Raw genomic sequence first — 6,160 nt, 5'->3', positions numbered from 1 at the left:
GTAAGTTTTATTTCTAAGGTTTCTATTTTAGTCTACCAGTCTGTATGTCTGTCTTATTCTGCTACCACTCCCCACCCCCAACCCCTCAAGACAGGGTTTCTCTGTAGCTCTGATTGTCCTGGAACTCACTCTGTAGACCAGGCTGGCCTCCAACTCACAGAGATCCACCCGCTTCTGCCTCCCTAGTGTTGGGATTAAAGGCGTGTGCCACCACTGCCTGGCACCACTTTTTTTTTTTTTTTTTTTTTTTAAGACTTATTTATTCTGGGATGGAGAGATGGCTCCGTGGTTAAAAGCAGTTGCTCCTCTTCCAGAGAACCTGAGTTCAATTCCCAGCACCACATATCGGTTCATAACTGGCTATAAGTCTAGTTCCAGTGAGTTTTTTTTCTTCTTCTTCTTCTGTCTCTGTGGGCACCAGGAATGTACACGGTACACAGAAACATATGCAGGCAAAATACCCATAGAGATGAAATGAACAGTAGTTATAAGAAGGTTTGTTTTTATTTATTTGTTTGTAGATGTTTCCCACGGGTGGCCTGCATGTGTGTTTGTACACCATGTGCATGCCTGGTGTGGAGGAGCTCAGTTAGGGTGTCAGAGCCCCTGGAACCGGAGTTCTGGGTGGTTGGCAGCCAAGTGTGCTCTTAACTGTTGAGCCATCTCTCCACAGCTCCCCTCTGTGCAGTGTTTCAATTAGCAGAGCTTTGAAGTCGAGAAGGGTGAGTCCTCCAGTTTTCAGAGCCCCTCATAATTCCATGTGGATCTGAAGGTTAGCTTTTCTGTTTCTCTGAAAGTCGCGGTTGGATTTTAATTAATTAACTAATTTTCAGTGCTGGGGATTCTCCCCAGAGCCTTGCACACATTAGGTAAGCATTCTACCTTTGAACTGTATTCCTAGCTCTTAAAAAAATGTTTAATTATTTTACTTTTTCAAATAAAGTCTTTGGATAGGCAGTGGTGGCGCACGCCTTTAATCCTAGCACTCAGGAGGCAGAGGCAGTTGGATCTCTGAGTTCGAGGCCAGCCTGGTGTGTACAGAGTGAGTTCCAGGACAGCTAGGAAAGAGAAACCCTGTCTGGAAAAACCAGAAAAGTAAAAAATAAAAAGTCTTTCCCAGGTTGGCCCTGAAGTGACTGTGTAGCCCAGGCGGACCGTGTCCTTATGACCCTCACATCTCAGTCTCCTAGGAAGTTGACATTACAGGCCTGGGCCTGGGCTACACAGTCTGGGAAGGCTGTTGGAGTTTTTTTTTTTTTTTTTTTTTTTTTTTTTTTTTTTTTTAGGGAAAATGTCAAATTTGTAGATCATTTCATGCAGTATTAATACCTTAACTATGTTAAGATTTCCTACTTTGAACATTGATTTAAGGCTCTTCTAATTTCTTTCATTAGGATTTTGAGTTTTAAGTGTCTATTTATTTATGTGTATGCATATGTGCCAGAGTGTATATATGTGTACCACATGTGTGCTGGAGCTCAAGGAAGCCAGAAGAGTGCACTGGCTTTCCTGGAACTGGAGTTGGTCCACCCACCGTATGGGTGCTGGGAATTGGACCTGGGTCTTCTGCAAGAACAGGCCCTTATAACCGCTGAGATGGCTCTTCAGCCCCTATTTTGTGGTTTTGTGTGCACAGATCTTTCACTTTCCTTGGTCAGAATCACTCAAAAGGCTTTAATTATTTTAAATGTAACCACTGTCTTCATTTCCTTTTAAGGTTGTTCATTGTTGCTCAATAGGAACACAACTGATAATTTCTTTATTTTTGGAAAGGAAGAAAGAGTGGTGCAGAAGTTGCCCACTGGGGCTCAGTTAGTAAAGGCTAGTGCAAGTCCTCAGGTTCGAGTCTACATTGCTAAGCCATCTGAGGTCGCTTCCTCAGTCTGTTCTCATTTTCCCTCTTCCCTATGCTCGATGCTTTTATCTGAAAAACAAGAAACACCAGAAAAGGAAAGAACTTGAAAATGCTCCAGATTCTGGCCAGCGCAACAACTGAACTGTAGGGAAGTACCGTGGTCTCAATCCTCCCTGAGCAAAGGGCCCAAAGGCAAATCACAAAAAGTCAGCCGTGATTACATGACCTCAGAATGCCAAGATATTTGAAGAGAATGACTCAGAAATCAAGAAGCTACACGTAGCAAATCAAGTCCTGTAACACCTTGGTAACTTCAGGCAGCTTCTCACGGCCCTGACAACAGAATTGTGCCAGGGCATGTAGAGAGGGATAAGACTCTTGAACTGGCATCTTAGCACCGTGTTGCAGACCAGGAGCACATCAGGTCATGCTGACGAGCCTTCGGCTGACGTGGATGGTCATGGTCTGCAGGGAGGGTTGGACCAGCTTGGATAGACTGGGTGCTATTAAAGGACCACTGGGAAATCTCAGTCCTGGACGAACACCCTCCTTTTCCACAGCCTCTTTTCTACTTCCTTCCTTGTCTGGGGAGTAGCACTTGGCCATGTTGCCATGCAGGAGAACTTAGTCCCGTAGCTGTGGACAGCGCCATTAGGAGAGCACCTTCGGCATTTCCTGGGCCTGCCTCCCTGATTCCCTTTGTTTGGTCATCAGAGTCCCCCCAAAAATTAACACTGAAGTCTGGTGAATGGAATCATGCACACACAAAAAGAGCTGAGAATAAAAATATCTTTCACCTCTCTCTTTAAAGAGGAGCATTCTGGCTCAGAGAAACATCTTAAGCTCTATTAAAAAAAACATTTATTGCCGGGCGGTGGTGACGCACGCCTTTAGTCCCAACACTCAGGAGGTAGAGCCAGGTGGATCTCTGTGAGTTCGAGGCCAGCCTGGTCTACAGAGAGAGATCCAAGACAGGCACCAAAGCTACACGGAGAAACCCTGTCTCGAAAAAAAAAAAAACCAAAAAAACAAACAAACAAAAACAAAACAAAAAACAACCCAACCCCCCAAAAAACCCATAAACAACAACAACAAAAAATTTATTACTTTACGTGTATGAATGTTTTGCTTGCATGTGTGCCTATGAACCACTTGTGTGCCTGGTGCCTGCAGAGGTCAGGAAAGGGTGTCAGGTGCCCGGGGACTGGAGGTACGGAGGGATGGGAGCTGCCATGTGGTATAGGAACTGAGCTTTGGTCCTCTGGAAGAGCAGCCAGTGCTCTTCACTGCTGAACCATCCCTCCACTTTCTGCCCTTTAGCCCCTCTCAATTCCTTCTTCTCCCTGTGCCTCCAATCTCAGCATTCACAAGCTAAGGCAGAAGTGCCGAGAGTTCAAGGACAACCAGGCTACGTAGCAAGGCTGTCACAGACGAAACCGAAACATCTCTCTTCTGTTTCCAGTACAAAGGTACAGTACTACAGTCCAGTGGTGTGGGCTCTTTCTTTTCTTTTCTAGAAGATGGGTCTCGTGTAGTCCAGGCTCTAACTCATTATATAGCCAAGGATGACTTTGAACTTCTGGTTTTCCCACCTCTACTTCCCAAATACTAGTACCACAGGCATGTGCCACCATGCTTAACCCTGAATTTTCCTTATCTCTACCAAGAAATCCCAGTCAAGCCCTCCTCCATAGCTTGAAGAATTACCTTTGGGCATTCTTATGGTGTGTGTGTGAGAGAGAGAGGGGTGGTGGCGGGGTGCCTGCAGAGGCTGGGAGAAGGCATTCAATCCACTGGACCCGTGATACTGGAAAGCAGAGACAGGTGACTGTCTCAGCACATGTAGGAGGTTCTTTCTTTACCCTCACCCGCCCCATGGACACTTTTTATTTATGTGTTTTGCATCTCTAGAAAAAGAATCCCAGGATTTTCCCTCTGTGTGTTTTCTTGCTTCTTCACGGTGCGCGGTGCCAGCGGAGGTTGCCAGTACAATGAAGCCAGACTGACGGGAGGGGAGCAGGTTGCTCTGCCCTTTTTCCAGGTCTCTGAGTTGCACATCAAATCTAGGGCTTGCCACTCCACACTTGGCCAACCTGCCCGAGAGGTTCACAGGGGTTTCCCTAGCTCCATGGTCATCAGCGATTTCAAACTCGCCAGTAACCACGCTCCGTCATCACAGTCAGAAACTGAATGATGACTTGGGAGCAGGCCCTGGCCTTTGCCTGTCTTCTCAGCACTGTTGATGCTCTTGAGAGCATCAGCGAGGGCATTCATGTGCACCATGGTGACAGTGCAGGAAGATCGGAGGTTCTTTCTTAATGTTTGGAATACTGAGTATTCTATGAGAAACTGCCTCCAGCCTTCAAAGCTCTCATGATCCTGGTCATAGTGTTGCACGCCTTTAATCCCAGCACTTGAATGCAGAGGCAGGCAGATCTGAATTCAAGGCCAATTTGGTTTAAGTAGCAAGTTCCAGGCCAGCCAGGGATACATAGTGACAGCCAATCTCAAAAAACAAAACTACCCATGGCAACAATCAGCCCAAAAATCAGTGGATGAGGTTCACAAAGTAAAGTGTCAGTGTGATTTAGGCTCCGAGGCAGTTTTCTGTACAGTACAGATGGAGGCAGGTTATAACAGCTATTTCATTTTATCACAAAAAAAAAGAAACCCCGAAGAAGATCATTATGTTTTAAATTATTTTTCCTGTGGGGATGTTATGCCCTAAGGACATAGTCTATTTTTACTTTTTTCCCATAAATCATTAATGACTTCCCTCCAAATGGTCCCTTGCCTCCAGCTTCTTGCCGTTCATGCTATCAACACATCTTCTTATTAGTTATGAATGATTAATATCATTCCCCATATCATTTGCACTTTTTATTACCAATAGAAATAAGTATTTATGTGAGGTTTTTTATCAATAAGTTTCCCTGTTGATCCTCAACTACATCCAGTTACCTGGCCAACCATGGACTCAGTTGTGGACATGGATTCCCCACATATATCGTCTTCATCTATTTCTCTCTTTCTTTCTGGTCCCTCCTAGTCACACCATAGTAATGGGTTCAAATCCCACATCATCCACTTCTCACACTGATTTCTCTTTGCTATAAATTCCCATGTCACACTCGAATATACTACATTTTTAATAACTAATCAAATGATTAATATGTATATACTAAATGAGCTAAATGTATATACTATATTAGCTAAATGCATTGTGGATATAAAGAGTATAAGAAGATAAGGTCCCTGTACCAGAGGAGAAAACTTACCTGCTTTTCCAGGACATTGTGGATGTTTCTTGAGGACATCTTGCCGGCAGAGTAAAATGAAAACCTTCAAGTTCTACAAGGATGCCACCACTTGAGTACATCCCAGGATTTTAGGAAGACAAGTGTCAACTTGACACACCCTAGAATCCCCTGGGAAGAGAATCTCAGTGCGGGATCTCTAGATGAAGCTGACTTGTTAGTGTGTCTGTGGAGGGTTGTCTTGATTACACTAATTGATAGAGCCAGGCCGCCTACGATGGGCAGCACCATTCCCTAGGCAGGGGGTCCTGGGCTGTGTAAGTACTGAGAAGGCGATGAGTACCACTAAGCACGTGTATATTTATTTTCTCTGCTCTTGATTGTGGATGCTTCCATTTCCTGCCTGAATTTCTCCATGGCTATGGGCTGTGACCTGAAATCGTGAGCCCAGAACAAGTCCTTTCTCCCTTACAGTTGCTTCTGTCCGGATATTCATCACAGCGACAGGAGCAGACTTAAAACATAAAACAAGCCCCCAAACTGAATTAAATTCCTCCCATAACTCTGGGGACTCAGGTACCAATTATGAATGTATCTGAAGTTTAGTAGCTCATTTGTTCTTCAACAACGGGGGTAACAGAAACTGTTTTTGCTAAGAGGGCTAGGCTGTGAACTAATTTTACGGAAACAAGAAAAGAAAAGCTGCGCTATTGAGTTGCCGGATCAGTCACAAGGAAAAGTTACTTGAGGTAACCAGTCTCCTAGCCTCCCTTGCGTAAGGGAGCTGTGGTTTAAAGGAGCTGCCTGAAATAATGCATCAACAAGTGGAGTGGAGTCGGGAAGGGGATGGCAGAAACTTCCTGGGGCAGATGAGCAGCAAGGACTCATCCAAGATGGACTGGCTTCCTGTGGACAAAACCGAAGGCACACCAGAGACCGTAGTGGAAATCACAGTCCAGACAACACATTTGAGCAATAAGGGCTTTGTGTTGACATGTTCTCCTGCCAGACATCTGCTCGCATAGGTAACAGCGCTACTCTCTCTGGG

The 6,160-nt window shown here is 45.0% G+C and overlaps 1 pseudogene; it reads right to left on the bottom strand.

Moving 5' to 3' along the window:
• Nucleotides 1-3,762: 3,762 nt before the first annotated feature.
• LOC102927315 (small ribosomal subunit protein uS8 pseudogene) lies at nucleotides 3,763-4,138 on the bottom strand (annotated as a pseudogene).
• Between the last annotated feature and the right edge of the window lie 2,022 nt (nucleotides 4,139-6,160).

Source organism: Peromyscus maniculatus, chromosome 3 (assembly GCF_049852395.1).
Source record: "Peromyscus maniculatus bairdii isolate BWxNUB_F1_BW_parent chromosome 3, HU_Pman_BW_mat_3.1, whole genome shotgun sequence".
NCBI lineage: Eukaryota > Metazoa > Chordata > Mammalia > Rodentia > Cricetidae > Peromyscus > Peromyscus maniculatus.
Note: the sequence above shows the minus strand (reverse complement) of the source record. Positions and strands in the feature narration are given on the sequence as shown.